Source organism: Synchiropus splendidus, chromosome 2 (assembly GCF_027744825.2).
Source record: "Synchiropus splendidus isolate RoL2022-P1 chromosome 2, RoL_Sspl_1.0, whole genome shotgun sequence".
Lineage (NCBI taxonomy): Eukaryota > Metazoa > Chordata > Actinopteri > Syngnathiformes > Callionymidae > Synchiropus > Synchiropus splendidus.
Window position 1 is genome coordinate 14647963 of NC_071335.1, and position 13001 is coordinate 14660963.

Here is a 13001-nt window from a genome sequence, read left to right on the forward strand (position 1 = left end):
AATCGAATTTCACATTCTTATAGACTAGTTTGCCATCAAAATGAATTTTGAAATGTTTGTATTGTTGAAGCTATTTCTGTTTAAAGATCCCTAAATGGCCTCTTCCCTCAAAACACTCCCTAAAGAACTACAATTATGGCCGCTGATGTGCTCCCAACAGGTATTATTTCGCGATAAAGCTAAATAAATTGACAAAGCCTTTGCCTTATTTTTTAAAGTACACAGGTTTCAGTTTCTCATGTTTATTCAACTATACATAAATATGAGGAGGACAATTCTTTATTTTTTTGAGTGTGTTTTATTAGGCGAAGCAATTGTTGCTGTATTCATTTTTGGTTTAATGTTGTATTGCATATTTATTACACACAATAAATATGTAATATTTTAAAGGTAACGCTTTAAAATTGGGACCACAAGTACTATTAGTAAACTAATTCCTTCTTTATTTCCGGTTAATACTTGACAGTGCTGTCACACGAGAACTTTCGGTGACTATCCCAAGGTAAAATCTAGTCAGTCTTAACAAGACACTTCTCAATAATGGCTAATATGCTGCAAATACACATAGGAATAAGTAGTTTATTTAGGGTAATAAATGTCCCCTAATCTAGAGTGAGACCTCTCAGTTCAATGCTATAGAGGGTTTTCACGGCGCATCATCACCGCATCAGCCAACCTGGAAGCCGCCATGTTGGAAATACTCTTGTAGACTGTGAATGGAATGTGATGGACAAACGCAAAAAAACCAAAACAAAAGACTTGTAGAAACGAGTTGGGACTCAATGAACACAAAAATGCGCGACACTTAAAACCGTGTGGGTTGGCATGGATAAAAATGTGCTGTGTAAGTTCTGTGTATTCCTCTACTGTTCCACAGCAATATAATGCAAATTAATAGACATTTAGGCTATAGTTTTTCTTTTTTTTAATGAGCAAAATATTCAGGCGTTATCCACACTTTTGCCACGAAGGTCCTGTGTCAGCTATGCTAACCAAACCTTTCTTACGACAACTTCTGGCATCCTTGATTTATAATAAAGTCGATAAAATTCCAAATGTTTTTCACGATCAGAACGATTTGTACAGCCCAAAAACACGACAGTAATTCACCGTATTTTACAGGAAATGCTGCAGAATCGCTTTCAGTACCGTTTTGTGTTGAGCAGTGAGTATCTCCAACATGGCGGCTTTCGGGTTTGATGATGTGCCGTGAAAACCCTCTATAGTATTAGCGATGCTAACAACAGTTTACAGTCGTGAACGAATGGTAACTCTGGGACTAGCTATTTTATAGGTGTTGTTGCCAATCCTGCGACATCCTGGGTCATGTTCATAAAACTGCCCAGCGTGAAATGTTTGCTCAAAAAGTCCGTTAGGGACGCTCTTCATGCAGCACAGCGTGGTGTGTCATTGATCCCCAGATCTTTGCATTATACTTCATGGCAAAACAATAGTTGCACAACTGAGATTACTCAGGAATTGATTTGACCAATGAAGAAATAAATTATGTGAATAATTTTTGTTTTGGCTTTTATTTCACTCAATAAAGTTCCCATAAAGGCCTTGTTCAATTGCGTCTTTGTGACTCTGACGTCTGAAGCCGACGATGAAACCCATTAAATTCCCATTGTCGGAAAAAATATATTGCTTAAGCAAATATGTGCGCAAATGCTTTACAATAAGTGAAGTCTTTTTTTTAAGTCTGGTTGTTATAAAATCCCCAAATTTCACGCCACATTGAGCAAGAAATTATAACCGGCCGACTTTATCTCCATGTTCTGCTTTCTAATGATCGTGATATATTTCACTTTATAAACCGATGGTGAAGATCTGTCGCAAATGAAGCAAAGGACGAACGACCTTCATGCTCGAGTCTTTCACTCATTTGCTTTTGTACAGTAAATTCTATCAGCTTTATGGGAAATGGATGAGACTACAGTCTCTGGCCTCATTTAAACTTAAAATACTAGTGAATAAAGCTCAATAACACCTCAGGGTAACTGAGTTATCCTGAGGTTTCATTGAGCTTTATTATACTGTAGTGCTACTGTAGTAGAGGTGTTTGGAAATACATTAAGGATGAGTGTTAGTTCATGGCCACTGTAGTGTAAATGCCAAACTTGTGAAATCACACTGGTGTCTTAGCAAGTTCAAATGAACAAGCACAACCTTGTTAGCGTATCGACAAGTTGGGTCACGGTTTATTCATTGATTTATTTCGACCCGATTGGGTCGGGGGCCTTTCGTACAGGAGTTGCATCAAACACTTTATATTCAATTTCTCACAGTGACTCTTCCCTCTGGAGATAAGAGGAATATTCTCATGAGGTTTGAAGGCAGTAGATTCAGCTGTTTGATAATTCAGTTGTGAATGCGCCAAAGCGCTTCAAGCTGTGATTCTCAGCTGCCGGCTTCGTGACCGAGGTGCCGTTTTGAATCAATTATATAATGCAATCAGTTTGAAAATGGGGAATTTTCAAGGTAATGGCTTTTTTTATGGAGTGGAGCGCATGCAATAGGTAGAGATTAACTTCTGTGACGCTAATTCATACTGGCTATTTTACAGAAGAGAAGGAGCATTGCCTGTTTTAAAGGGGCACTATGATGGTGTTGCATATAAATATAAGTTTGTGTGAAAGAATGAAGTACATGTAGTTCAGTGTATTATTTTCTAGCAACTAGCAGCTTACATTTGTGGAACTGGAACTAAGTCATGAGCACAGCACACTGTCATTGTGGTCCATTCATTGCGAATGAAGACTTTAAAATGTGAGACATTTGAAGTTGTTTTTTAATGCGAAACTACTCTATGAGTATGTGAGATGTGATGAATGAAGAAGGAGGTCTACAGGTGCAGCAGACAAAGCCCTTTTACTGTTTGACATGTGGGGTGGGCATAATTCCCTGAGCTGCTGTGCTGCAGCTGATGGTGCTGCATCCACGACAGGAAAAAAACACGTGGGTTTGTGCGGAAAATACACAAGAAAGCTTACAATGCAGCTAGAAACTTTATTTTTTTTTATGATTCATACTTTGAAGCACTTCATGGTGCAGCAGTGCCTTGACTTGTGATTTTAACTCCTGGCAGAATCGTGACTTGAATCTCTCCTATGTCAAATCAACATTCCCCATTGAATTTGATCATTATGTCCCCAATAATCTCCAGAAAAATATATTGTGTATATAAAAAACGACCAGGAAAGTACACAACAAATTGACTTGACAAAGTCATTTTGTGCCTCAAGTTTCTGTCCTATTTCCTCACTTGCAGAAATAAGGTCCACCGCCTGCTCTGTCTCACCTATTTCCTGCACCACCTCTCTGTATATCTGTTGCTCTCTTAGCTCCCCTATCTATTCCTCATCTTTTTTTCTCAATTCACATCATCTGCTCCTTCTTCTGAACTGAACTTCTCAGCTCACTTTCTTTGGGCAATGGTTGGAAAAACCAAGGTTTGCAAAATACAAGCACAGTGTGACATGCAGCACTGACATCATTTGAAAGTCAAGTTACCAGCGTACAGTAAAGAGAGCATCCGCGTGGAGAACGACAGTAAACTAGGCGCAAAGAACTCCTTTTTTGTCCTTTTTCTGCCATTTTCTGCCAATATTTACCAACAGACCGAGATGCTACCAACTCATGCAGCTTGGGTCTAGAACAGAGTGTCAAATCGGCCCTCAAAGGGCGGTTTTTGTTCCAATACCAGCATCCACTGCAGCCCTATTGTGGATCAGTATGACACTCCTTGTCTAGAACCACCACCTTAGATTATACAGTTCATTCAGTTTAAGCGATTACTGCTGACAAAAATAATCCACATAACCCAGATTAGTCAGGAATAAACTTTCTTTCACAGGGCACCAATTCAAGCAAGCAGTACACAATATGTTGTCATCACCAAAACATCCATGAGCCTACATGAGATTGCTCTGATGGAGGGAAGATTTTAGCTGAAAAGACTTCAGAATAGAAGCACAAAAATATTCAAGCAACAAAGATGATGTTCATCACTGGAGCACATCGACCCTGATGTTCCAGCTAAAGCGTAAACCATAGAGTCAACTTAAATTTGACTTCAATTATTTTATTGAATCCTCTCTTCATTTTAGTGCAAAGACATGGACAAGACAACACAGTACTGAAGGACATTATTATTATTATTATAGACTCATGGAGTAAAAGAGTTCCAGTCTCTACTTGTTATAAGAACTAACATTCTGCAACAAGAAGGAACTGTGAGGGCGTTGATGAATCACACGTGAAACCAATTTTTCATTGAGATGGTGTCAACAGATTTCCATTACCATTATTTGTTGTTATATTCTAACCATATGGTTCAATTTATTTGGACAGTGCTGTGTCAGTTTATTTTCCCCAGCTGTTGGAAATAAGTAGAGCGTAATTTAAATGGGCTTACTTTAGGAATTTGCTTTAATATGTAATTGTATCGGTTTCGCATCGGTTTATTTCAGTAAGTATCTCACTCAAAAGTCTTTCTAGTTTGTTTGTGTCGTATTGTGTTTATTGTTCCCACAATATCTCCATGGCCGACGCAGCTGTCATCTCAATGATAAATGAAGCTTTGTGAAGCGATTTCTCAGGACTGTGAAGATGCTGGGTTTCATAATTCTATGGACCTTAATCAAAAATATGAATTCAAAGCTCAGATTTCGTAACGCTGCGTGCAATGCACCAGGCGCTGGAAACAATTAAAATGTTAATGAAGCAAATAAAAATGTAAAATTAATGGCATCCCAGCGCAGATAGAAATATGACGATTGCTCTGCAGGGTCTGAGAGAAACTGTCTTCACGGATCATCGAGAGATTTGAAGAGTCGGATGTGACATGTTCATTTGCATCCACATATGTTCTGATCAATATGTGGTGATGCAACTCAAGGTCAGGATGTGAATGCAGTTCAAGGTCTGAAAGTGCATGTTTAAGGAAGCTGTCTATGGACTGGCTGAGAAGGAACCACATTTCAGTCACCTCAAACGGCCATTCTAGTTTACACTTCTCTCACCATCCATCTTCATCGATGGCTGAACTGAGTGAGACACTGGTCGGGTACGCACTTACTCCCTCACCCTTCACACTTCTGTCAGCTGGATCAGAGCATGATGGCAACTGTGCAGTAAGATAATGTGACACAACACACATGATGAGAATAAAGAAGATTCTTACTTTGGTAGGTTGAACTTCAAGCAGGTTTTATTCAACTGACATTGAGAATCCATGCAGTCACTCTGCAGGTTCTTAATAAACTCCAACGCGCTTTCACAGAATCAGCAGTTAAAAAAAAAAAAAAAAAAAAACTCCTCAATATCCTTGAGGGGATAGTAAAATTCCTGTGAGGAAGAATAATGTTTTTGATCATTGGCCACTGGAGTCATCAGATTCAACAATCTCGTTCCACCCCGGTAAAGCTCTTATTAGTATTCATCGCTGCAGCCGAACCCAGGGACAAGATGTTCCTGCGACTGGAGCAGTTGCAGGATAACAGTCATTGTGTTTAGAAAGTTTATGCTGTCGCTGTTTTCAAACGGCATCACAAGTGCACTTGCTCCAACTCACAGGAATACGTCTATTGCCAAACCAAGTTCTTCCATTCTTGATGTTGCTAAACAGGAGGCGCTGTTTTCATCCCTTTTTTTGACCTTTCGCAACCAAGGATGGCAAACACCTGATTTGCACTGTTTTGTCTGTCTTGTTAAAAAGGTAAATCTTTGTGCGAGTGGGGAACAGTGGAGTGTAACAGAATAGTCGATCAAGAAGCGATCCACCTGAGAAACAAGAAAACTAAGGAGGAAGTTGTGACACTAACTGAATGGATGACAAGAAAAACACTAGCTTTTAATCACGAGAAGTAAGTCTCACTCTCCACAAGGCAAAGTAGAATCCACTATTCCACTAGATAAACTAAAACTTGCAAAAAGCAGTCGAAGCGTGAGAAACTGATGGGGGCCACGTAATGGTCATCGATCTGTCCCGATGTGGCTCCTTCCTCATGGTAAATGCCCGATTACCTCAACTCTAATAGGATTATCCAACAAGAGAATGCTTTTGTCTGCGGTGTGTGGACAGGTAGGAAATGTAGTATCTGGCCCGACAAGACGGCGGAGGTCAGTTAGCGTGATTTGTTTTGCTTACATAACATAAACTCAAAAGGAAGGAGCAGAGAACTTTTGATTCAAAAAGGCAGGGTGCAAAGTTGGCCCAGCTGCGGAGTCGGGAGGACCAGTTATTGAAGGCAGGACTCAGGCAGTTGACGTTACTAACTTGATATTGAGAGACGTGTATCCGGATTGTTCGGGTTGTTATAAAAAAAAAACAAAAAAAAAACACTGTAAATTGCCTTGTTGTTTAGTTTGATAATTCAAACTGGCTCACAGTAAAATGCATGCAATCTTATTTTAAAAAATGTATCCACAAGATATGGTGGACATGAACCACTCACTGTGTGTCACCTTTACTCCAGGAAGCCCTGTTTGCCGATCCGAATTCACACCTCTGGCCGATAATCGTAAATGTAAACAATATTTGCTTGGACCAAGATGTGGAACAGAACGTAGCGATCCAACAGAGAAACAAGGAAGCAAAGCCGGACCTTTGACATTCATTGAATTGGTGACAATAACAATGCCAGTTTTTAATCATGGGAAATCCCCCTAAAAACTGCAGCCATCCTCCCCCAGACTGTTCCTTCATGTGTCCAGGCTTAAGTTCCGGCCACAGCAAATGTGTTTCTGTTATCATGTCATTAGTTGCTATTTTTCTTCAAGAATATTTCGTTTTAAAACACCTAAAACTTCCATGCTGTGTGCTGTGCTTTCCTCTCCCACTATTATTTTATTTTATTTTATTTACCCCTCATTCTATCACAGGAATTTTCTGGAGGTGGACCACGGAATGTGTGAGGTGTTTTATGATGGATTTATGGCATTCACCACACATATATAGTAACCATCAACACTACATTGTTTTATACTTGTGAGGTGTCTTTCACAGATAAAAAAAAATGTTTAAGGCTTTGAAAATCCTTGTGTGCCTCCTTTAAGGCTTTAGTAAGATTCATTACTAAAGAGTGTGTGACGGTTTGGACACAAATGTGGATGCGATCCAGTCACAAGAGGGGTAGTCGATAAAAATGTGTTGATCGTCAACAAGGCAAGTTTGAAACCCAAATATAGTCCACTAGATAAAGGAAAACTAGAACAGTCCACAGAGACAAAAACAAAGAAGGTTCTGAAGCACAAGACAGGAGGAGGGCAAGGCTGGAAACAGGACTTACACTACTCAAAGTCCTGGCAACATCAGAAGAAATGTACGGGATTCAGAGCGAGGTGGCAAGCAAATGTTGGCTGGTTCGTAGTATATATTTTTCTGGAGGCTCATTCTGAGTCACAGTGCTCCATAAGTAGGCAGAAAAGCCGTCACTCACGTCAGTCAAATTGCCGCCAGCCTTGCACACCAGCCAAGATAGTCAAAATGTGAACAAAAACAGGCGCAAAATATCTGTTTTTCTTCTTACTAAACTATTGTTATTGTACTCTGTGTGTCTTGTTGGAAAGCGAAAAACATTTCAGCCATAAAAATAACTGTTCCACACTGCTCTTCAACATGTGGAGCACAGCTCTACGTGGCTCCACTCATGCCAAATGCTTTTGAGATATTGGAGTGGCGGACTGTGGAAGGTGCTGCAGGGATCTGGAGTCTCCACAAGTGTGGGATTATGCTGCTGTGTTGTTGGACTGAGGAAGAGCAGATGGAGACCAGGGAATGAAATAAGAGAGTTACAAGGCATGGAACAGTTTATAAAATGAAATTTATTTACTCAGAACAATATATGGAAAAATCTCCATTGAGACAACAGGGAACAAATAAAAAAGTAGCTGGGGACGATCAAACCACAGCAGCACTAAAAGTAGCAGGTTCAAATCAGGAGAACGAAAACACAAGCGAGAGCTTGAAGGAATCACGTTCAGGTTTGTTCTCAGACGCCAAATTAAATGTGATGTCATTGAAAAGTAGTCCAGCTGTGCGCCACCATCTACACCGCACAGAGAGAAAGAGATGAGACAACTAGTCGTCTCTCTGAGAAAACAGAACAGCCAGGAAATGTTGCGTGACAACGCCGTGAGGAAGGCATGACGTGGATGTGCATTGCTGTCTATATATGACCGTAAAATATAAGATCTCAAAGTTTATCCCAAAAAGGTGTGGTTTGACTTGCAGGAAATGAAGTCTGCTATTTGGCTCCACCACTCTTTTGTTGCAGCTCAGTTGCTTTAATCCTTGTGTGACTCTTGCACATCCTCCAGGGGATTACAGAAATGTTACCTGATCCCTTGTCTTATCCCACCAGCTGAAAGCACCTCTATGAAAGATCAGAACATATCACAGACTCATTTATGTATTCAAGAGTTTCCCTTCCCAAAATCTGATCTGCACGTCCCAGCAACGTTTGCCTTTTTCCTATTGCACTTATTTTCTATCAAACATAAAGGTTTTTAGCGCTTCTCACGTTGGTAGGATTTTGACACCCTGTCGCATTTTGCTATCAGTCTTACTTAAATTGTTTCCTTTTCCTGTCTCTCTACTTGTTTCTTCCCTGTCACAATGGGATCGTTGTTGTGATTGAGAATCGTTCGACTTTCTACGGCCGACCATAAAGATGACGTATGAAGTTGTAGTTCTGATGCTACAATTCTATTCCACAGAGGAACTAATGTTCCGGCTGCGGGGAGCTGTCGGTGTGGCATCCTTTGTCGAATGAGGAAAACGTCAATAGGATTGTCAGCGTGAATGAAGCGTTTTCCTCTCACTGTGATCAGTGAAACTGGCGAGACACGTTTCATGTGAGAAAATTGCAAGACTATATTTGGATGTCTGGGTCTCACGCTGCAGTGCTACAGTTCGTCTGTGATACAGTGGGACTTTCGATTGTCTGAATGTCGTGTAAAAAGAATCAACCTCGTTGTCAGCAGGTGCTTAAGCCAGTAAAAAAAGGGGCACCAGTCACGAAAATTATTCATATAGTTGTTGTTGGATCAGTTCGCAGTTACTTGTAAGTGAGGTTTCACGACACTGTATTTACAGGTAGATCAGGTTTCATGAAACAGTGTCCTGATTTTCAGAGGCCACCAGATGGCGCTGCCCGCTGTTAAATGCTTGGACTTCAACAACTTAGTCACATCATTTCTAAACCAAATAGACTCTGAAAATAAGGTTATTGTTTCATTAACCATGCAATACTGTTTCATGATACTTCATCAACCCGTCACTATGAGGTTGTTTGGGTTTACTTTTGGTAGCTAAAAACAGACAAGCCAGAAATGTTAACATCACTGGAATGAATTCAAATGTATGACAAAATGTATGTAGTTTCCACGTTTGAGCCTTTGGCTGCAACAGGAGTGGGAGGGGCCATGCTTCTCACAAGAGGTGAGAAATGTCAAATGTCAGATACTAAAACAGATTTGAGCACAAGTAATAAGAAAGAGTAACTTTTTGTATCTTTTGAATTTCAAATATGCACCAGCAAAAAGGGCACTTTTCTATTCAGTGAAAAGGTCCGGCGCTTGAGGACCACCAGGGGTCCCTCCGTGGCCGTCAGTCCACTCCACCACCTCAGTTCTGTTTTCATGATGGCCAGAAACACGTTCATGTGCATGTGCCCTGCCGCCTTCCCTACATTTCACTAGAGCACTACGGTGCCACATGTGGGCTTGGCAGTCGTACTGCATCATTTTCTTTCATTTCGCTCAGATGACCATTTTTCTATGTTCAGAAACAAGCACTCTTTTTCTAAATGAGCTGAGTAAAAGATCGGCTAGGTAAAGATCTGTGAACAAGGTATGAATATGAAGTTATACCTTAAAACCAAAAAGGGCTCAATAATTGTTGGAAAACTTTTTTTTTTTTAAATAAAGATAAACAAAAACAAGAATTCACATCAAAGAAGAAATGTGTGTTTGTGTTTAGGTTGAGCTAACCTTACGACGCCCAGTTTTAGGGAAAAACACTTCCTTGTTGGGACCTTAGGGGCCCTTTTGCCGGACCCCACATGGTCAAGCCTCAATTTGAGGATGAGGGCTTCAGTATAACATTATAGTTGGAGTCCTGGTTAAGTTAAGCCATTTGTTTCGGAGGGTTTTGGATGGCAGTGAGTGGTCCCCACAGAGATGGTAGCCTGTGTGTGTGTGTGTGTGTCTGTCATGCTGTCATTTCCATAAGTGCATGCTGCTGCTAATGAATGCCCTTTCTCTTCAGGCGAGAGATTTGGCTGCTACTCATTACCCTCATCCCTCCTCAGCACCTGTGTGTTTGTAAGTCTGATGGAAATGGCATGGCCACTGCAGTGTGTTCGCGGTCTCTCCTCAAGGCTTTTCCTCTGTGCATCCTTTTAACAACAGCTCCAACTGAAGGCTCATATGGTTTTCCATCACTTCTGCGAGCTTCAACCTCTGCCTTGAAACAGGAGCTTGAAATTTGTTTTGCACAATGTCATTTTATGTTGTTTATTTACTGTTGTTGTTGACAACTTCACCTTGGTTAGAGCTCTGAGATTACTGATGTGTCCCCCTCACTGGCCCCCCTTATAGATAAAATGTGAACGGGAGGAGTTCAGAAGAGTATGTTAAGGACTAAAGTGGAGATAAAGGTTCCCTGGTGTGGACTGTAGTTTGACTCCAAGTTGTGGTAGAAGTTTTGAGGCTCTATTTTTGGGGGGGAAATTGCAACCGAGGTGAGAACAACCACCTGTTTTGGACCTTGTCTTGTCTAGAGTTCTTAACAAGCTTCCACCGTTTCAATAAATCCAAAACCACACATATATAAACCTAGAATTTTTAACACTTTCCCTTCTTATTTGACCTGCTGACTGCCTCATTCTGAAGGTCAGCTTCTTCCATTGTCCATCCAACACTCCAAATTGTTGAAACTGATGGAAGAAGAGATGTTTGTATTCCCTCCCTTCGCACAGTCAGTTGTATTTAGTTCCAGATGAACATTAGTTACAGTCAGTGAATAAACATTTCAGACACTGTATGCAGAGATTTGAGTGAACTGCTCAGAGTGGCTCACATTAAAGCCTCAGACAATGTTGGATCACTTTTGTTCTTTTGCATCACTGCCTTTACATTACTGTCATAGTTGAGCCTCCTGTTCGCTGTACTTCCTTCATCTTTGTTTCCACCTGAAGACCACTCGCTGTCCTCCAGGAAATGTTATTTTCAAAGATATAGATTGTTTAAGGTTTGCAACGGCTTTGAAAGTAATTCTGATGAATTGATCTCCGAGCTGTGCTGCTCGCAACAAAGCTGAATATTGGGAAATTCATTAACTTTGATTCACATCACAGTAAAATGACAAAGGATGAAGTCACTTTGAGTCTCTTGAAACACATCTCACTGACTGATCTTGTGATGGATACTGTGTTCCGGAGAAATGATTGAGGACCTGGTACTTCTGAGGAATGCCTCACAAGAAGAACTGACAAAAATTGAACGTAACAAATGTCGTTGACAAGTCGACATGTATATATTTGTAACCCCAGTCCAGCGAAAAAGAGAGCAAACTGCCAACCTCTTGAACGTATAGTGTATCATGACGAACAGTGGATTATTACAAAATAATACATACACAAACATTCTGGGACTAAACACACACAGCTCTTTTCATAACAAACACAAATCACAAACCTGAACAAAAAGAAAAGACACAGTCTCGACTCAACACAACCGCAGCTTACCTACACATCAAAATATACAGTCACAGTGAAGCACACACAACCATGTGGCACTTTAACACACCTTTCCCGAACATGACGACAACTCCATGAAACATTCACAACTGTTTGTCACAAAACCAAAAGTTGATAGCGCTTATACTAGCAATAGAATTCTCATCTTCACACTTAAAATGACTGGTTTTGATGTCAAAACATTAATTTTCAGCAGAGCGTAATGTTTCACCTACCCACTGACACCGAGTCCAGCGAAAAGGAGAGCGAACTGCTGAACTTCCGTCACAACGCAGAGCGTTGCCCTTCAAAATATATATATCTATATATATATAGATAGATAGATAGATAGATAGATACACCAGCAGAAAACAGTTATTGTCAAAGTTGTTACAAACCCTCAGAACCACCACTGGTTAAAGGCCCCTTTTGCAAGGCACGTATTTTCGTTCCGCAGAACTTTCAGTATTCGTTAAATTTGACATTTGAGTCTGGAAGGGAGCTGACAAGTGCAGCAGACCTGCTTCCTCCACTAAATGTTCATGCTAATCCTCAGATAAGCCCCACTATGTCAGAATAACTCATCAGGAAGTCAAGTGAGTGAGATTTGCTCAAACCACTTCTGCGGGCGTCGCCATAAGCCCAGCACAGAATTTTCCGAGCGGCTCGTCGCCGTGTTTGACTCATCCATTTTTACATGTCTGGAGTCAGATTCATGAAATTAATTCAAGCAGCTTGGGCTCTAATTTACGCACTTCATTGTAAATAGTAGTGATGGGCGGATGAGCTTTCATGAAACTGTGTCCGCATTTTCTGAGGCCACTAGATGGCACTGGATCATCTTTGAACTATTTCAATGAAACCTCTAAACTTTGAACACCAACTACTGAGCTTCTTAAATGAGGAAATCATTTTTAAAAACTAGTGATGGGTAGATGAGCTTCACGATTCAGTACTGAGGGGTTCATGAGGTTTCATGACACAGAACTGAAGGGTTCATGAGGTTTCATGACACAGTACTGAAGGGTTCATATGGTTTCATGACACAGTACTGAAGGGTTCATATGGTTTCATGACACAGTACTGAAGGGTTCATGAGGTTTCATGACACAGTACTGAAGGGTTCATGAGGTTTCATGACACAGGACTGAGGGGTTCATGTGGTTTCATGAGACAGGACTGAAGGGTTCATGAGGTTTCATGACACAGGACTGAAGGGTTCATGAGGTTTCATGACACAGTACTGAAGGGTTCATA

The 13001-nt window shown here is 40.7% G+C and overlaps 1 protein-coding gene across 2 annotated transcripts in view; it reads left to right on the forward strand.

Annotated features, from left to right (window-relative positions):
• LOC128754737 (zeta-sarcoglycan-like) overlaps positions 1-13001 on the forward strand; it is a 263859-nt gene that overhangs the window by 206411 nt on the left and 44447 nt on the right. The window lies entirely within an intron of this gene.